Source organism: Mustela nivalis, assembly GCF_964662115.1.
Source record: "Mustela nivalis genome assembly, chromosome: 1".
Lineage (NCBI taxonomy): Eukaryota > Metazoa > Chordata > Mammalia > Carnivora > Mustelidae > Mustela > Mustela nivalis.
Genome location: NC_139020.1, coordinates 83398099 through 83418031, shown reverse-complemented (window position 1 = coordinate 83418031; position 19933 = coordinate 83398099). Strand labels below are relative to the sequence as shown.

Below are 19933 nucleotides of genomic sequence, written 5' to 3'. Positions count from 1 at the left end.
AGAGGAAAGTGTGAACATAAAGTCAAAGGGTGAACAAGGTGTTGTGTGCAGGGAGAGGGAGGGTGCTGTCACTGAGTGGTCTCAGGGCAGTGAATATGTACTAACTGGTGAAGAGACATGTCAGTAATTCCACAATCGACCCCTGCATCCTGGCCAAATGTCAGCTTTGCTTGTAGGATTGTTTGGAGGATTAAATAAGATACTGCATACAAAGCACTTGGCCCATGGTAAATATGGAATAAACGGCAGCTATTAGTTTTGTTGTGGTTCTCTTGCTACTTTTCCATTCTAATACGTAGCATAGAAATTAAAATCTTAAAAACAGGAGGTCCCTAATGCTTTCTCTTTCTTTTCACATGAGGACACACCCCACTTCCCCAAGAGCTTATAGACCATGTGAGCGTTGGAAGTCTTTACAAAACAAGTGGGTGACCTTTCGTTGGATAGATTATTTGTAAGAAATAAGGAGTCTGTTTCCCCCCCCCCTTTTATTGGAAACCACGAGTCGGTGACAGTATTGCTCTGCACAAGTCTCTTTAACTGCTGTACAAAGCTTGAAAATTTCCTAGATGTTTTGGTACACGTTGTCAGTGAATTGATGTGATAACGGAATAGAAACAAAAAAGTACTCTCCAGCTGTAATTTCAGAAGGGATTCCTGTGGCTTTATAGAGAAGTGTGCTTTGCACCATGGAACCCCACATCCTAAAATTAGAATAGGCTGTGAGAGACAGAGTGCAGATGTATAGTTCCTCATAGGATAGGAACCTTCTTTAATAATGAAATTATGCTAACAGGGCCTGACTCATTAGCACATTTCCTGGACATGAATGAGCCCCTCAGGGTTGGGCTGGCAGATATGTGAATTCTCTGGAAAAATGTGATTGATGCTGAAGGATTTTCCACAATGCTGTGTAGCCCCATTTTCTGCCAAGCCACATCAGTGGGAAAGGTCAATGGAAGGGTTGGCTAATAACTGACAGGAATGAAAGCTAACTTCAGTGTCGAGCAGCTACCCAATCATCTGGACCCGAGCACCCCTCGGGGTTCTCTCCTCAGTCTCTGAGTGACTCCCTGTTCACCATGGTGCCTTCTAGAATACTTTGGCAAAAAATGTAGGCTCCACACATGGTTCGTGCGGGGGTGCTCTGAGCAGGAGCTGCTGTAGCCGGGTTTCCTCCAGTTCAGGGATTAACCCAAGGCCACCTTCATGACGCCAGTACAGTGGGGAGTCTCGCCTTGTGGACTGAGCTTGGCTACGGTCACCTCGGCCCCGAGTTACACCTCCCGAATTAGCACAGAAAGGGTGCTGCTGTCAGGCCTGATTTCTCATTGCCCTCTCTTTCCAGGGCTGGCACTAAATTCCCTGGGGTAAAGTCAGGGTCAGCTCACAGGTGTTGTGTGGGTGAGGTTCAGAAATTCTTCACCAGCTTTCACTTGTTTCCCAGTGTGGCGCCCCAGCATCTTCTCCGGCCTCTGGGTGAGTTCTGAGTCACCCAGGCTTCTCTCTGCGGGGCCGAGCCCACCTTCGCCCCTCCCTCCGTGGCCAGCAGTCTCCATCCCAAACACAGAATCCTTTTTCCTCTGCCAGGCATTCGCCTGCTTGGACAGATGACAGGCCTCCTGGCAACTCTCGCTGGGCCCACCACTTATGAGATGGGAACACGTGTCTCCTAGTTCCTTTCCTGTAATTTGGAGACCTTCACTTAGCCCTGGTAATCAGAGGAAGATAAATTTTAATTGGGTTCAAAGCCAGACATTTATTATACAAGCAAATCTCATTAATCATTTAGTTCATGAAAGGCCCTAACAAAGTTAAATGTGGTCCTTCACCTAGCTGACCTTAACTGACAGTGGATTCAGTCTGTTTTTAATTTGCCAAACATTTACGAAAGGCCTGAGGCAAACAAGACACCACACTGTGGGGCCATAGTGATCGTACAAAGTTCTAGGCACCAGGGGCCCACAGTCCAGTGAGAGATAAATGAGATGGTGTCTGTTCTCCAGCTTCTCCAGTGGGCTCAGCGAGTCGATAAGAAAGACAACCTTGGTAGTGTTTGCATTTAGCTCAGTAATTGTGGGAACTCAGTAGTCCATATTTTGAAGAAACTTTACTTCAAAAATCAATGTCAGTGTTTTTCTTTATTTTTTTAAAAGATTTTTATTTATTTGTTTTAGAGAGAGAAAGAGCAAGCATGGGGGGTGGGGGGGTGCAGAGAGAGAGGGAGAGAGAGACTCCCAAGCCGACTCCACGCTGAGCCTGAGATGATGACCTGAGCCCAAAATCAAGAGTTACAGTCGCAACTGACTGAGCTACACTGGCGCCCCAAGGCCAGAGTTTCTCAAATGTTTACAGGCTGTGGTTTTTACATCATGTTCCGGTAAACATCTATACTTAAAAAAAAAGACTTCCAGCTGAAAATTGTTCCACAAAACAATATTGCTCATAATGTGTGGAACGTACTTTATTTTCTCTCTTTTTCTTCTCCCCCTCTCCTACCCTTTCTCTCTTGATGGTTAGTATCCACTAAAGTGATTTCACATATAACTACCAAGTTGTTTTTTTTTTTAAGATTTTATTTATTTACCAGAGAGAGAACACAAGTAGGCAGAGTGGCAGGCAGAGGCAGAGAGAGAAGCAGACTCCCCGCAGAGCAGAGCGCCCAATGTGTGGACTCAATCCCAGGATCCTGGATTCATGACCTGAGCCGAAGGCAGAGGCTTAACCGACTGAGCCACCCAGGTGTCCCTATAACTAACAAGTTTTTTTTCTTTTTAAAGATTTTATTCATTCATCTGACATAGATCACAAGTAGGCAGAGAGGCAGGCAGAGAGAGAGGGAGAAGCAGGCTCCCCGCTGAGCAGAGAGCCTAATGCAGAGCTCAATCCCAGCACCCTGAGATCATGACCTGAGCCAAAGGCAGAGGCTCTAACCCACTGAGCCACCCAGGTGCCCCAGTGTAACAAACAAGTTTTAAAAGCACAGCTCTAGAACACTGAACCAGAAGTTTTGAATTGTCAAGCATACTCTCGTAACAGCGGAGTGACTCATAATTACATGTTATGTTTGTATCTTTGTACTGTGTCCATGATAAAGGCGATTAGAGCCCAGAACTCAAGGTGGGATCACCAGCTGGTCCAAGACAGCTCACCTGGAGCACGATTCTGCTTTGCACCATTGGGCGAATTTATTTTTCTGTGGGTGTTGAAGCTTGCCAGATTACCCAGTGCAGGCAGCTGGTCTTGCTGCCTCCTATTACAACTTTATTCTATAATCCTTGGAGCTTCCTTGACACAATAAACCTAAACCCTTGAAAATTACTTCAAATTGCGTTTGGAGTCATTTTAGAAAATTCAACTTCAAAATCAGTTTGTGCTCATAATGAACACTCCGCTCGTGTTTAACACCATTCCATTTTTGGGGCTTGAGCCTCAGGAGTTGTTGGAAAAAATCTCTCAGTGTGGTGTAGTGGTTGTGTTTATGCTTGGAAGTCAGGCCTGCTGTTCAAGTATCTGAGCCTTCATTGGCTCATCTGATAAATGGGGGTGATAATAGTTCTGCTCTCACAGGAGAGAGGTGGGGAGTGAACGCTAGGGTGACTGTAACTTACTTTGCAGGGTGCCTGGCTTAGGGCAGATGTGCGGTGGCAACCGGGGTCCTTGGTGTCACCATCCCACACCACTGCGAGCTCATTGCCTTGTCCACCCTCTCACGTCAGCAGTCCCTGCCCTTGGCTCCCAGAGATGGTTTTGCTGACTATAGATACTTGACATTTTGAGACTTCCTTGTTTAGATCCTACTTGTTTCCTCCCCAGGTACTCTCCTTCACTTGTTGAAAGACAGAAGAAAACTTTTACAATAACAAGGAAGTGGAACTTCCCTGCTCTTTTAGGAGGATACGTAAGCAAGGGTGCCAGGCTCAAACTTCCCATAAATATCTTGATTTGAATTTTCATGGGGATGTCCTTCATGTAGGAGACTCACCCCTAAATGACAGAGAGTGACAGAAGACTCTTCAGTCTGCCTGCAGTTGAATTGAAGAGTGACAACACTGATTTGTGACTTGGGGAGGAGGAGAATGGGGAAAGTTGGGGTCCCACGAATAGCTAAAATCTGGAGAGCATTTAATATAAAATCTTTATTGTATACCTTATGCTCACATTACCCTATACCAAAAAACACAGACTTAGTCTTCTAGAAACCCGCCATCTAAATGAGAGTTAAAATGTATGTCTAGGTTCACATTTAAAAATAACCCAAGAGAACTGATGGGCTATTGGATAGTGGCACTTCATGTCTAGGACTTGGTGCAATGTGCTGTGACTTCTAGACATTGTGCAAACAGGAGGTGGGACTAGGGCTGGGTTCTTCTAGGAGTGAACTCTAGATAAGTGAACAGGGATGGTGAGGAAGTCTACACTGTGGCGGAGGGAGTTGTCTTGGGAGAAAGTGGGTGTCAAAGTGGAAATGGAATGGAGCACAGGGTGGTACGTGTAAGCAAATACACTGAGCAGCTGGATGGGGATCTGATCATACTCGATGACCACTATGCCTCATTTTATCCAGGGGTTTCATGTTCCTGCAACAAGCCTTTCACTAGAGTTACTAACAAGTAATGAAAGGACCAGGGCTAGATTAAGGTCAACTGGTACCCTAAACATAGCCAACAATGGTGTCCCCCTTGGCCCTTCCATTGCTGCAAATAAAGGGTCTGTTACACAAATCACTGGTTGGAAATAAAACACTCATGCCATGAGAGATGGAAAAAAAGAGAGAGATATCTGACAACATCTTCAAACCAAACTTAAAAGTTGAGTCACTGTGCCAAACAAAATGCTTGGGAAAAAAAAAAAAAAGATTGTATTTATTTATTAGAGAGAGAGCATGGGAGGTGAGGGGAGAGGGGCAGAAGTAGAAGTTGGCTTCCTACTGAGCAAGGAACCTGATGTGGGACTCGATCCCAGGACCCCAGGATCATGACTGGAGCCGAAGGCAGACACTTAACCAATTGAACTACCCAGGCACCCCAGAAAATGCCTTTTAAATGATACTGGTTAAGGGCACCTGAGTGGCTCAGTGGGTTAAAACCTCTGTCTTCGGCTCGGGTCATGATCCCAGGGTACTGGGATCAAGCCCCGCATCGGGCTCTCTGCCTGCTTCCTTCTCTCTCTCTCTCTCTCTCTCTGCCTACCTCTATGCCTACTTGTGATCTCTGTCTGTCAAATTAGTAAATAAAAAATCTTAAAAAAAATCTATGAAAAAAATGATACTGGTTAAAGGTGAACATAGGCAGATAAAGACAATTATGGGGGCACCTGGGTGGCTCAGTGGGTTAAAGCCTCTGCCTTCGGCTCAGGTCATGATCCCAGAGTCCTGGGATCCAGTCCCACATCGGGCTCTCTGCCTGCCTCTCTGTCTACCTGTGGTCTCTGTCAAATAAATAAATAAATAAATCTTAAAAAAAAAAAAGACAATTATGAAGACATTCCACTCAAGTCAAGAATAGCAGTGAAAGAATTAAGGGCATCAGCACGAGGAGGAAAACTCCAAGGTGTGCTTTCTCTTGGGCAATTAAGTAGAAGGAAGAAAGGAGAGTGAAAACTTTCCAGCGGTAGGTAAGGCTAAGTGGAAGGGGATGGCTGTGAGCTCCTTGAGGCAAGGCCTTTGTCTTATTCATCTTACTCTGACTTAGGCTCTGTCACATAGAATTCAGATTAACATTTATTGACTCTCTACTACATGCCAGTATTTGGAACTAGGAATAAAACAGAAACAAGACTGAGTCCTGCCTTGAGGGTACTCATAACCTGGTAAGGGAGTTAGGTATGTGAGGAGGTAAAATATTGTATGATAAAGTCAATGAGCAATTATTCACAAATAAGGTAGTCCCGGGGAGGTGATATGTGGGCTGGCTCTGAGGAACAGGAGAAGGCAAAGGGTTTATATGTTTTTAAAAAAGGATATTTTATGGGGCACCTGGGTGGCTCAGTTGGTTGAGTGTCTGCCTTTGGCTCAGGTCATGATCTCTGGGTTCTGGGATCAAATCCCATTGGGCTCCCAGCTTAGTGAGAAAGAAGTCTGCATCTGCCTCTCCCCTTGCTTGTGCTCCTGCTCTCTCTCTTTCTCTTTGTCTCTCTCAAATGAATATATAAGAAAAATCTTTTTTAAAAAAGGATATTTTAGACAAATCTGACTAGAAATCAATACATGTTTGGTGAATGAATGAAGAGGTGATTGAAGAACGTGTACCCATAGAGTATACAAACTTGGGATGGGGGCAGACACATAGTCTAGAGAGCAAGAGATTATCATTTTTGGTAAGTTTTGTACATAGAGAAACACTAAAAGCATTAGTCTTGACCTAAGATGCGATATTGCTGCCAAAGTCGCCGTAAGTGGACTATTTCATTTCTGTGTACACTGTGCTGGTAGAGAACTAGTTAGGCACTTTGTTTTGCTTTGTTTTTCAAACATTTTTAAAAACTTTAATTCAATTAATTCACATATAATGTATTATTTGTTTCAGAGGTAGAGGTCAGTGATTCATCAGTCTTACATAACACCCAGTGCTCATTACGGCACCCACCCTCCTTAATGTCCATCGCCCAGTTACCCCATCTCCTCACCCTCTTCCCTCCAGCAACCCTCAGTTTGTTCCCTATGATTAAGAATCTCTTATGGGGGGCGCCTGGGTGGCTCAGTGGGCTAAGGCCTCTGCCTTCAGCTTAGGTCATGATCCCAGGGTCCTGGGATCGAGCCCCGCGTCGGGCTCTCTGCTCAGCAGGGAGCCTGCTTCCTCCCCTCTCTCTGCCTGCCTCTCTGCCTACTTGTGATCTCTGTTAGGTAGATAAATGAAATCTTAAAAAAATAATAATAATCTCTTATGGTTTGTCTACCCTTCTGGATTTGTGTTGTTTTAGTCTTTCCTCTCTTCCCCTATGATCCTGTTTTGGTTCTTAAATTCTGCATATTAGTGAGACCATATGATAATTGTCTTTCCCTGACTGACTGATTTCATTTAGCATAATACCCTCTAGTTCCATCCATGTCATTGCAAATGGCATGATTTTATTTTGAAGGCTGTATAATATTCCATTGTGTGTGTGTGTGTGTGTGTGTGTATTATATATATATATTACACCCCATTGGTGTAATATATTGGTTGGTTCATCAATAGAAAGACCTCAAAGGACCTGTAGAAGCACAAGGTGTGTGTGATTCCAGTTAAAGGACTGGCTTAACACCAATATAAAACTCCCGATTTTTATATATCTATATCTACATCTTTCTCTTTCTCTCTCTCTCTCTCTGTGTGTGTGTGTATCTCATATATATGTCTTAATTATAAATACTTTTCTAAAATAGAAGCAATATGTGGAACAATATAAAATCTCCTAATCCTGCCCCCTCCTTCCCGAGGTGGATTGTTTCCGGAGTTGAGAGGTCAGCCAGACTTACAGGTATAAATCGATGGTTCCAGGAAAGGATCATTCCTATGAGGAATAGGAATGAGTGTACATTGCTTTCTTCTACTGCTGTCTATTTTACTTCACTTTGTCCTCAGGGAGTGGCCAGGGGAGCAGAGTTCTAGGGCCACAAGAAGCAGAAAAAGCTAAGTTGGGTCTCTGTGGCATCCTGCCAGGGTGGGGCGGGGACCTCTCTGCAGCATTAAGAACGAGGCAGGCCTTGTTTTGCAGGACATCCTGGGAGTCTTTATCCCTGATATCGTGACCACATTTACCACGGTGCCCAGCTGGAATCCCCACTCTGTTGGTAATGATATGGCTTGTATTTTTATAGCCCTTCTCAAAGCACTAGCATGCATATTATCTCGTTTGAAACTGACAGTAGCCTTGTTTTGTGCTTTATTTTTACAGATGAGGGAAAAGCAGCCCAGATCTCCAGACTATAAAAGGCCTCTGTGCTGAACCAGCCTGTCTGACTTGGCCAGAAAGCCAGCGTTCTCTCCCCAGAGGGAGACACATATGCCTACATGCATAGAAATTGGCTACTTTTTTTTCATAAAGAAAATGGGCTTAATTTTTTCCTAGTGCCATAGAAACTAAAATGCTTGGACATGTTTTTATATGCAGAAATATCCCCGCATTAGAAAGAAATAAAGTTCATTTAAGAAACAAATATGTCAGGGAGCCTGGGTGGCTCCGTAGGTTAAGCCTCTGCCTTCTGCTCAGGTCATGATCTCAGGGTCCTGGGATTGAGCCCTGAGCTGGGCTCTCTGCTCAGCAGGGAATCTGCTTCCCGCTCTCTCTCTGCCTGCCTCTCTGCCTACTTGTGATCTCTCTCTCTGTCAAATAAATAAAAAATAAAAAAAGAAACAAATATGTCCTTCTATAGGTATATGGAAAAAGGTGGCCACATAACCCAGTTTTGTCTTTTTTTTTTTTTTTTTAGATTTTATTTATTTATTTGACACAAAATAAAGGGGTTCAGGGACAGGGAACAGATCATTGCTGTAGGGCCATTTGCCTGTCATGCCAGTAGGCTCCTGTTTAAAAAAAAAATTCTTAGAATTTTAAACTTGTTCCTAAACTTTGAAGCAAGTTCTTTCACTCATTGGAATTACATACAAGAAAAAAACAAGTTGGCTCTGAGTAAAAGTACGAGGGTCACTGCAATGAGGATGGTGTGTACACTTCTGGCCGTCAATATCTCTTTTGGCCACTTAGACCGTTTCAACTTCATATTTCTTTTTTTTTAAACTTTTTTTTTTTTTAAGATTTTATTTATTTATTTGACAGAGAGATTACAAGTAGGCAGAGAGGCAGGCAGAGAGAGAGAGGAGGAAGAAGACTCCCTGCTGAGCAGAGAGCCAGATGCGGGACTCGATTCCAGGACCCTGAGATCATGACCTGAGCCGAAGGCAGTGGCTTAACCCACTGAGCCACCCAGGCGCCCCTCAACTTCATATTTCTTATCGGCTTCTGATAGTGATTTCTGGATAGATACAATATTATTATAATATTATTATACAATATTATTATACAATATTATTATACAATATTATTATAATTAACTGTACATGCATATAAGGCACAGATGCATGAAAAGTTGTGGATTCTTTTACATATATTGGCTCAAGCATTTTCTTGGCATCCACAGAAGGCAAGAGAGGCAGGTATCTCTAGTAAAGCATGGAAAACAGACAGAGCTCCAGTAAATGTGAATTTGTACCCAAGCTTCTAGCATACATACATACCCCTCAAAAGAAAGCTACTGCATGAAAACCATACTGATATTAAAACTGTGGGTGCCTAATTTTATTTGAATCAGGTATTTGGGGCCAGAAAATAACAATAAATCACCAAATAGTCTCTACTATCTGGGACTTCCCAATCAGTCAAGTTCTGTAAGGTCTATGGATCCTATAAAAGGCGAGTAGTTCTCACCTGTGTTGCTTTTTTGGGGGACTCCATGAAAAACTGATTGCACAGGTAGGAAATATTCATGTTTTGGAGTAAAATATGCATTATAAAATAATTATTTATTTTTATGTAGTTTTGAGTCAAAGATATGACTGACTAAAACATAGCAGATAAATCATATTGGAGGGAAAAAAGGAACGAGGTCAGTATTTCCCAAACCGAGTTCTTCAATATAATAGCGTTCCATGAAATGTTAATTGGTGTTCAGTGAAAAATAAGAGAAGGATCCCATGACCAAGCTTTGAGCAAATCGTCACCCTCTTGGAGATTTATAATGTGCACCAGAACTTTAAAGTTTTTGAGAAGTCTTGCAGATTTGTATTTAATTCATGTATTATTCAATTAACAGTACTTACTGTGTATCTATTGTGTGTCACTGGGATATAGTGATAAACCTAATATTTTCTCTTCTTAACTGATCATGGAATCCTGGCATTAGTTTAATCCACTAACACAACTTGTTTCAAAGAGCGCCATTTGTACAATGTTGGCTAAGTCTTCCTGATCTTATGTTAGCTTTCCTGCCAGTATCACTTGGGAGCTTTTCCTCCCAGAGAATAGAAGTCTTATTCAGGGAGTTGAATTGTGGTATTGGAGCTGATCGGAAACGTTGGGTGGGATTTGCCAATAAGGCTGCAGGGTCTGAAATCAAGGATGAGCCAGCCAATGGACTGGGGCTGAAAAAGAAAACAAACCCAAAGTTTCAGGACAATCGAGTCATCCATCCAGAAGCTCTGTGGAGACTCCAGGTTTGGGGTAAGAGAATGGCATGAGGAAGCCAGACCAGAGGGAGAGGGGTGACGCCAAATACAGTGTGGGAGAAGCCCAGAGAATTCTTGAAATCTGTGAAGCCTATTTATCATCATTTGTATGAGGTGCCAGTGACCTTGGCCATGGGTAACAAGGTAACTTTGAAGGACAGAAGTGATAGCTAAAGTAAAGTGTCGACTCATTCAAAACCTTCTATTTTACCAATGATCTCATATTCTGTAAATAGTGGTTGACAGCTGTTTATCAGTCATTTTTAAAAAAGTGATAGCTACACGGATAGAGCTGTAGAATGAATTAAGAGCATATGTGGCCTTGAAACACAAACTTCCAGGTTCTGTAAATAGCTTTTGGATCAGAGCTTAGTAGTTGGAGGAAGAGAGTGTGCAAAACGGGCTAGAGGACTGAGTGGCTAGTTAAGTGCACTTTCTCATTTCCCCCTGTGGATTCCCCCTGGCTCACCATCTTTCACATAACTTTTTTTTTTTTTTAATTTGATGATTGTTACCACCTCCTCTTCTCCCCAAGGCTCCCTCAGCTTCCCCAGGCTTTTCTTTTCAACTTAGTTCTTCAGATCATTTCTGGAGCCTTCTCGCATCACTTCAGTGATCAGTGATCACTGAAAGAGTCCCTTGGTGTACAGACTTATTTTGAGAAGTCAGAATTAGCCAAAACTGGTTTGTGCCTGTTCTTATGGGTCTCACCTGCATCAAGAAATCCCCGCCTCAGGGCGCCTAGGTGGCTCAGTTGGTTAAGTGACTGCCTTTGGCTTAGGTCATGATCTTGGAGTCCCAGAACTGAGTCCCACATTAGGCTTCCTGCTCAGTGGGGAGTCTGTTTCTTCCTCTGACCCTCCCTCCTCTAGTGCTTTTTCCTCTCCTTCAGATAAATAAATAAAAATCTTAAAAAAGAAAAAAAGAGAGAGAGAGAGAGAGAGAGAGACAGAGAAATCCCCTCCTATCAGAGCCCAGAATCTGGAGGACTGCAAATCCGGGTACTTGAGCTGTGGTGTTAGAGAGCATAAGACATGCTTCCATGGGTGACTTCTATTTTAGACACACCACTAAAATAACTGCTATTTCCTGCTTGAGAAATGAACAAGAAAGTGGAGGTAATGAATTGTTGTTTTCTGTCTTGTCGGGAGAGCTGCCTCATGAAACCCTGGTTCCTGAACAGGAAGAGGAAATTCCACTCACCCTGGCCGTGCTCACCGAGCCACGGTTCACAGCTGTGGGATTTTTTGTTTCCCTCTTTTCTTTCCAACCAACTCCATGCTGGCACCTCTTTTTTTGTTTTGGTTTCTGAAATGAGTCTTCCCCAGGCTGGTGCTAGACTTCCTGAGCCCCGCCCCCACCTGGGGTGAGCTCACAGGTCTTCCCTTCTGTCACTTCCCTCGTGGTTACTGCTAAGCCATGTGGGATTTTTAAACCATTAGCCTGAGTAATGAGGTTTATCTGGGTGGTTTATTTGCCATAGTAATGCTGTTTCTGGTGAAATGCCTCAATGTGTTGGTGTTGCTGTTCATACCTGCTCTGGTGCCAAGAGAAAACGAAAGTTCTTGTTTTCCCTTTTATTTGAAACGCCCTTGCTTTCCTCACACTTCTTCCTCAAACGCCTGGCTTTGGTTCCCTCTGGTGTTCGCTATAGCAAGTGACCAAGTGACCAATGGTCCCTGACCTTGTGGAAATGTTCTGAGTGAAGAGTTTCAACTTGTTGATTAGAAGGTGGAGGGCTTTAGTTTTTCCAAGAGCTGTGACTGAGACCCGTTGAATTCTCACTACCCCACCCCCAGCCAGATCCCATAACTTCTTATTCATGGCCTATGTCAAACAAAATTTGCAACCTTCATCCAAATTGAGCTCTGTGCCTTCTGCCTGTGCAGGCTAAGGTACTCAGGGAAACCTTTCTGAGAAGGTAACATATGAGCTGAGTGAGGGTCAGGTCCCTTACCGACTTGAATATGGCCTGTGGTATGATGAGGGGTCAGCCAGACACACACTTGCTTACATAAAACCCAGTAATGGCCTCTATTTTATTTGTAAAACCAACTTGGGCCATTGTAATCCCTCCAGCCTTTCTCCACATTCCATTGTCAAACCACCCTCATGTTCTTCACAATAATTCCTTGAAAGACAAGAATTTCTTCCTACCAAGGCTTCTGCACAGACTCCTCTCTACCCAGAACACTTTCCCACCCAGTCCTCCTTCCTTTGACTTCTGCTTCGTTAAACGCCACTAATTCTTCAGATTTCAGATTACATAACTCTTCCTCCAGAAAGTCTTCCCTGACCACCCACACTGGGGTAGGTTCTCTAGTCTTGCTCTTCGTAGTCCTGGTCATGATGGCCTGTGAGACCCCACTGGACCACTTGTTCTTCAAAGGCAGGGACCACATTTGCCTTCTTCATCACTTGATCTCTGGTATTGAGCCTAATGACTGGCACGTAGTAGATGCCCAATAAATGTGGAGCAGATGATGGCCTGACAGCAACCATGAGGCCTTATACCTGCAGCAGGGTCAGGGTTTCTCAGACCAGATCCCTGGTATTTTAAGGGAATGAAAAGGGCTCATGTGGACACAGATGGGAGCTGGAAACTCCAGCACAGAAGAGACTAGGGTCTGTTCTCCTCCAGTAGGAAGTAGCTGCAAAAATGTCCTGATGGAGAGATTAGAGTATCTTTGCAACAGACTCAGGCCTGGCAGTCTAGAGGCCTCCATCCAGATTCCATGGGCCTGCCTTGCCCAGGGCCAGCTGGAGTGCTTTGCCTGGGAGCCCCCTCAAAGGGGCTCTGACACCACATTTTGTGAGCCGCCCCCCGGATCCTGTCAGCAGATCTGTCTCAACCCATCTGCTGAAGTTTCTCCACCCAAATGTCAGTTCACATTGGAGACTGAGGATTTGTTCCCTCAAAGTCAGTTAAAGGGCAAAGGAGGCTGCAGGATTTGAAAGAGAAGAATGAAGGGGCTCAGCTGTTTGCTTGGTCCCTGCTGTCGCTGGGGCTTTTTTCTGTGACTTGGGAGATGCTGGGAAACCACTCTCTCTGGCTGACTAAAGGCTGGAGAGCAACACCAGAGAACAAACCCCTCTCTTGTTTATTCTCTGGACTGTCATCGGTAGCATCTCTGCCACTGGCTCAAAACTGACCCTTGTCAGGCCTGTTGGAAGGTGGGGACAGGATACCTGATGGGTGTGTAGGGGAAAGGGCCGGCAACCTGTCAGAGGACCTGAGGTCCGCGTGTTACTCCCTCCCTCCTTCAGTAAGCCTGGTGAGGTGTGGCTGTGGAAGCCTGATGCTCTGCCATTTTTTCCTGGCCGTGTGATCTTACCTAAGTTTCTTAAAAGTTCTTAGGCTTCCTTTTTTCCTATCTCACATTTTAAAAATCCTTGGAATACTTCCCTGCACTTAGTATATCGTGTAAAATGAGAATATTGGACCTCATGAACACTGAGAACCCTTTCAATATACAATTGCTGACCTGCCTGGGTTCAGATCCTGACTCCACGACTGCCCGGCTGGGCATTCTCAAAGTCAGGGACCGATTGGACCTGGGTCAACTCTGTACCCACAGAGGGCCTGGGACAGCACCCAGTAAGTTGTAGGTATGTGAGAAATTTGGAATATGTGCATAAGTTGCTTGCTGAGGCTCCTGTGAAGATGTGGAGAGGCTTGCTCTGAAGCAAGAAGCAGTGGGTGCTGGTTTCCCTCTGTCACTAAGAGCTGGGCTCAGCCAGAGACCAAGGCCTTCAGGAAAAGAGAGGCCTCCTCTGTCTTAACAGATGGGTTTGTGGCCTTGAGGAGCCCTGAAGCCAGGAAGAAAAGGAGAACAACAGGAATTTGGGTGACTCAGAATAGAGGAATATGTGGGGGAACTCATCCTAGTCTATGCCCTCAGAGAGAGACAGGCCCCTAGCTGACCTGGACTCCCGCTGTCCAGGAGAATGGAAAAACTGGCTGACTCAGAGCCCAGAGACCGAAGTGAGAATCCAGCCCTGCTTTGCTCTATTGTGTGCCTTGGAGCAGAGCACATACTATGTTAGACAATCAATTTTAATAAACGAGGCCATGAATTTCAAAGCACTTCTCACAATATTGAGAGAATGGATAACTAAGAACATCACTAAATCCATTATTCTCTCTTCCTTTTCTTTGGATGTCCAATTATGTGATTTTTCCATAAATATTTTTAGTTTTCAAAGTACTTTTAACCATACCTTCCCACACACAGAAGACTCCTGCCCTGAGTCTTCCTTGTGCTCATTTAAAAGACTCAATTCAGAGTGGTGGTTAAGATGGCCTAACTAGTTGGGCCCACATTCACAGACTTCAGACTTTGCTGTCTTTCTTTCCTCTCCGCCTCCCAGCACACTGCACAGATCCCCAGACCAATAAGAGATCTAACTGAAGGGTTGAATGAAGAGGAAATCTGGAGAACATATATGTGAGGTGTGTGTGGGTATGGACGAAACTCTCAGGCTGGTGCCACCATTGCTGAGAACTGGAGACAGAACAAGAGGACCCAGAGGCCAGCCGGCCGAGCTGTCAGCCTTGGAGGCCATTCAGCTCACAATGGTGAGGCACCAAGGAAGGCACTCAACTATTTGCTTACTGAGAGGGTAGGTGGGGGGCTCATGGTAGAGAAATTCTTCTAAAGAAGGAAAAGTACTATCGGAAAAAAATAAATGCAATTGCTTCTCCTTTGGGACATTCTGATATATGTCTCCAGAGAATGTTCTCTCCGTCTGGAAGGGAGATTGGAAATCTCCACTTGGGGGGTTGGAGCCTAACGAGAACAACAAAGAAAATCAGTTATGCGTCTTCACGAGATCTTTACCAGGCAACATCCCGAAACACAGTCATTCATTCCAGATTTCCTGAGCCCCTGTGATGTGCTGAGCACTGTATCAGACATTTTGGGAGATGTAGATTCAACCCAGGTTGAATCCTGACAACCCAGGTTGAAGCCCAGGTGAGTGTCTGTCATCGACGGACTCCCAGCAGCCGAGTGGTATTGTCAGGATTTGATCCCAGGCAGTCTGACTCCATGTTCTGTGCTCTAAATTAGTGCCATGTGTCTCAGCCTGGAGCAATCAAGGAAGGCTCCTATGAAGCAGTATCACTTTTGAGTCGAGTTGAGTCCAGCAAGTGGACAAAGACCGAAGGATATTCTAGGGGAAGAAAACAATATGTTCAAAGGCTAAAAGGTGTGAGGAGAGAAAGGCATATTTAAGGAATTGCAAATTATGTAGAATGCATAATTGCAAATTATGTAGAATGACAATAATAATAATAATAATATTTACATGTTTGAGACAAGACAATGACATGATCAGCACTGTGACATGGGGGCATTGTGTTTAAGGGGTTCTTCTAAAACAGTGTTTTCTGGGTGCCTGAGTGGCTCAGTTGATTGGGAGACTGCCTTTAGCTCTGGTCATGATCCCAGAGTCTCAGGATCGAGTCCCACATCGGGCTCCCAGCTCCATGGGGAGTCTGCTTCTCCCTGACCTTCTACCCTCTCATGCTCTCTCTCTCTAAAATAAAATAAAATAAAATAAAACAGTGTTTCCCAAGCCCATTCACTTACTACAACAGTACCCACAAATGTCTATATTTCAAGGCATATATCTAGTAGTCATCCTTGATTCCTGCCATTCCCACACCATCTAAATTCAAGCCATCAGTATGTTCTCTCTTCTGCTTCTATAATGTATCCCTTTCCATTCACCGCTCTCCATAGCCACCGTCCTGGCCTGAATGATTGTGTCCATCTCATGGTCAGGTTTCTCCTGTCTTCCTCAAATCTAATTTTTTAAGATTTTCATGCAGCAGCCAGAGGGATCTTTGTAGAAATCAGACAATGTCAAGCCCCTACTTATATCTCTTTACAAACAGTTCTCCATTGCCCTTGGAGGAAAATCCAGACTCATGATGGCCATCAGAATGGCGGTCACCTCTTCAGTCATCTTGGAATCTGCTTACTTGCCCTCTTTTGCGACCAGGTTCTGGCCAGCTAGTCTTTTTTTTTTTTTTTAAAGATTTTATTTATTTATTTGATAGAGAGAGATCACAAGTAGACGGAAAGGCAGGCAGAAAGAGAGAGAGAGAGAGGGAAGCAGGCACCCTGCCAAGCAGAGAGCCCGATGTGGAACTCGATCCCAGGACCCTGAGATCATGACCTGAGCCGAAGGCAGCGGCTTAAGCCACTGAACCACCCAGGCGTCCCTGGCCAGCTAGTCCTTTGACAGTTTCTGGCACTTGCAACGCCTTTCTTTGGACTTGCTGTTTCTTCTTCTTCAAACACCCTTTTCTACATGGTTCCGGTGACTTGCTCCTCCTCCATTTTCCAGCTTAAATAGAACTTTTAGGGAAGTGTCTGCATACCTCTTCACAGTGCCTCTCTTTCATAGTGTATATATATATATCCCTAAGCCTAGCACAAAGGCTGGAGGCCAGAGGCATTTAATAAATATTTGCTGAGTGAGTGGTTGAATGAACAAATTGAATGCAATTTACTCCTCTAAGAGCAAGATTTTTTCCAAAGTTGTCTCTCTCATTTTTAAAAAGATTTTATTTATTTATTTGAGAGAGATCGAGCATGAGAGAGGGGAGGGCTAAAGGGAGAAGCAGACTTCCCGCTGAGCAGGGAGCCCGAAGTGGGACTCAGTCCCAGGGCTCCAGGATCATGACCTGAGACGAAGGCAGACGCTTAACCAACTGAGCCACCCAGGCACCTGTTTCTCTTATTTTAATAAGGGAAAGGATGCAGAGTGGAAAAACAAAACAAAACAAAAAGAAATCATTCCCTTTTGTCTTATCTTTTGTCTTTCTTCTCTGCCAAATTTCACTTACTAGTTATAAAGATGAGTTTCTGGGACTGTTTATTCCTCCCCAAGACACTGGTTCAGAATGCTGACTGGTTGAAGCCTGTGGCGACAGCTTTTCATTCAGTGGACAGAGTGTTGCTTGCTCCTGCGGGTCAGAAAACAACACTGACTTATGGCAAGGGAACAAAAACACACTTAGCCCACCACTCAGTGCATATGGCAGAGAGGAAGGGACTGGGGAGAGTGTACCAAGCTCAGTCCCTTGGTTGTACAAAGGAGGAAACAGGTCTCTGAGAGGTCAAGGGAAGAGACTCTGGTCCGCTATTCTCTGACTTCCCCTCCTGACCCCCAATCCTGCTTCTAGGGAGAGTCTAGATCTGAGTGACCTCACTGCCCTGCGGCCTCCCCTCACCAACGTCTGTTCTGATGGGGACACAAAGGGCTGTGTTGTCAATAGCCTGCTTGTCCTTCTTGATCCATTAGGAGTGTACTTGACATCTCTGAGTGCTCTCTGCCACTCTAATTTGGGTTATGTTCCAAGGTCAACCTTCAAATCCCTCTCTGCTCTACCTCTTCTTTCTCTCTCTCTCTCCCCGTGTGTATATGTGTGAAATTGCCCTTTTGTGAAACGTGACTGCATTTAAGATCCGCCTAAATCATTCAGGGTGATCTCATCTTGGTCCTTAACTTACTGCACCTGCAAAGATCCTTTTTCCAAACAAGGCACTTTTAGGTTTCATGGATTAGAACCCGATATCACTGGGGGTCACTATTCAGCCTACTACAGCCTACTACAGGCTGCTCTTGATTTTGGTGTGCTGAACTTGGATTCAGCAACATTTAAAAACTTTGTCTGAGAGTCAACTCTTCTATCATAGTTGCATCATAAGCAAATAATTTTATGTTTACCTACTGATTAAAAGAACGCCTTTTCTTTCTTTTCATTCTCTCTTCCTTTTCTTGCCTTCTTCTCTTTCTTTGTCTTCTTTTACATTTTTTTGGTTTTATTTTCTTATTTTTAAATAATTTAAATGATTTTGAATATTTTTTGGTGTTTTGTAACAGCTTTATTAAGACATAATTCATGTGCCATATAATTTACTCGTTTAAATTATAAAATTCAATGGCTTTAGCATATTTACAGAGTCAGGTATAGGTCAACACAATCATTGTTGGAACATTTCATCACCCCATAAAAATACTGCACATCCCTAACCTCTCTCTCCTTCTGAGCCTTACACAAGGACTAACCTCCTTTCTGGCTCTATGAATTTGCCTATTCTCGAATTTCATATAAATGGAATCATACTGTATGTGACATTTTGTGGCTTTTTTCACTTGGCATAATATTTTCAGGGTTCATCCATTTTGGAGCATGTATAAATATTTCATTTCTCTTTTTATTGTAGTAAGATAAGATGTCTCGCTTTAGCCATTTGTAGGTTTACGTGTCATGGCACTAAGTACATTCCCAAAGTTGTACTATCATCACCACCATCTATATACCTGATTTTTTCAATGCCAATAAAAACATTATATCCATTAAATAGTACCCCTTCTCTTCTCCCTCCAGCCCCCAGTAGCCCATATTTTACTTTCTGTCCATGACTTTGTCTAATGTAGGTATCTCGTATAGGTGGAATCATACATGTTCAATATGTCTGGTTTATTTCACTAAGCAAAATGTCTTCAAGATCCATCCAAGTTATAGCACATATCAAAATTTCACTCCTTTTTAATGACTGAATAATATTTTGTTCTATATATATAAAAATTTCCCTAGGAGTAAAATTGCTGGGTCATATGGTAGTTCCGTGTTTAACCTCTTGCGAAACCGTCAAACTGTTTTTCACATTTGCTGCATGATCTCATATTTCTGCTGGCAACACACGAGGGTTCCAATTTCTGTGTCCTTATCAACACGCATTATTCCTGCCACCCCAACAGGTGTGGAGTGGTATTTCACTGGGAGTCTGCCTTGCATTTCTCTAATGACTAATGATATTGAGCGGCTTTTCATGGGCTTACTGGCCACTTGTAGATCTTTGGGGAAATGTCTATTCAAGTAATTTGCTAATTTTTGAATTGGGTCTTTTTGTTGTTATTGAATGTTAAGAGTTCTCGATATATTCTGGATATTACTCTCTTACTGGATATATGATTTGCGAATATTTTATCCCATATAGTAGGCTGTCTTGATAGTGCTCTTGGATGCACAAAAGTTCTTAATTTTGTTGAAGTCCAATTTATCTCTTTTCTTTTTTGATACCTGTGCTTTGGTTGTCATATCCAAGAAGTCATTGCCAAATCACTTCCTTTCTTTTTGTTGCCAAAAATATTTCATGATATAGATATGTCGTATTTTATTTATCCATTCATCAGTTGATGGGTATTTGGGTTGTTTCTACCTTTTGGCTATTATTAATAATCTGGTTTTGTGTAGACTTAAGTTTCTATTTCTCTTGGGTATAAATCTAGAGTAGAATTATTGGGTCATATGGTAACTGTTTAAAGAATTGCCAGACTGTTTTCCAAAACAGATGCACCATTTTACATTCCCACCATCAGTGTAGGAGCGTTGCAATTTCTCTACATTCTCACCAACAATTGTTATTATCTAACTTTTGGCTTATAGTCATGCTATAAGCCAAACTTCAAACCATGGTGGGTTTGAAGCAGTGTTTCAATGTGGTTTTGATTTTCAGTTCCTTAATGACTAATGATGTTGTGCATCTTTTTATGTACTTATTGGCCACCTTTTCATCTTCTTTAGAGAAATAGAGAAAGTCAGACACTTTACCTATTTTTGAGCCAGGTTGCCTCTTTATTACTGAATTGTAATAGTTCTTTATATTTTTTAGGTAGAAGTCTCTTATCAGACATATGATATGCAA

The 19933-nt window shown here is 43.3% G+C and overlaps 1 long non-coding RNA gene across 3 annotated transcripts in view; it reads left to right on the top strand.

The window, feature by feature from the left end:
- The window catches only part of LOC309842776, a 101386-nt gene that overhangs the window by 41182 nt on the left and 40271 nt on the right, over positions 1-19933 (top strand). Inside the window, exon 3 of one of the 3 annotated variants that reach the window (XR_014299776.1) lies at positions 7879-8099. The exons of the other annotated variants lie outside the window; for them this stretch is intronic. This is a non-coding gene — a long non-coding RNA (uncharacterized lncRNA). Of the gene's footprint in view, positions 1-7878; positions 8100-19933 lie in introns of those variants that run through there. 3 annotated transcript variants of the gene reach the window in all.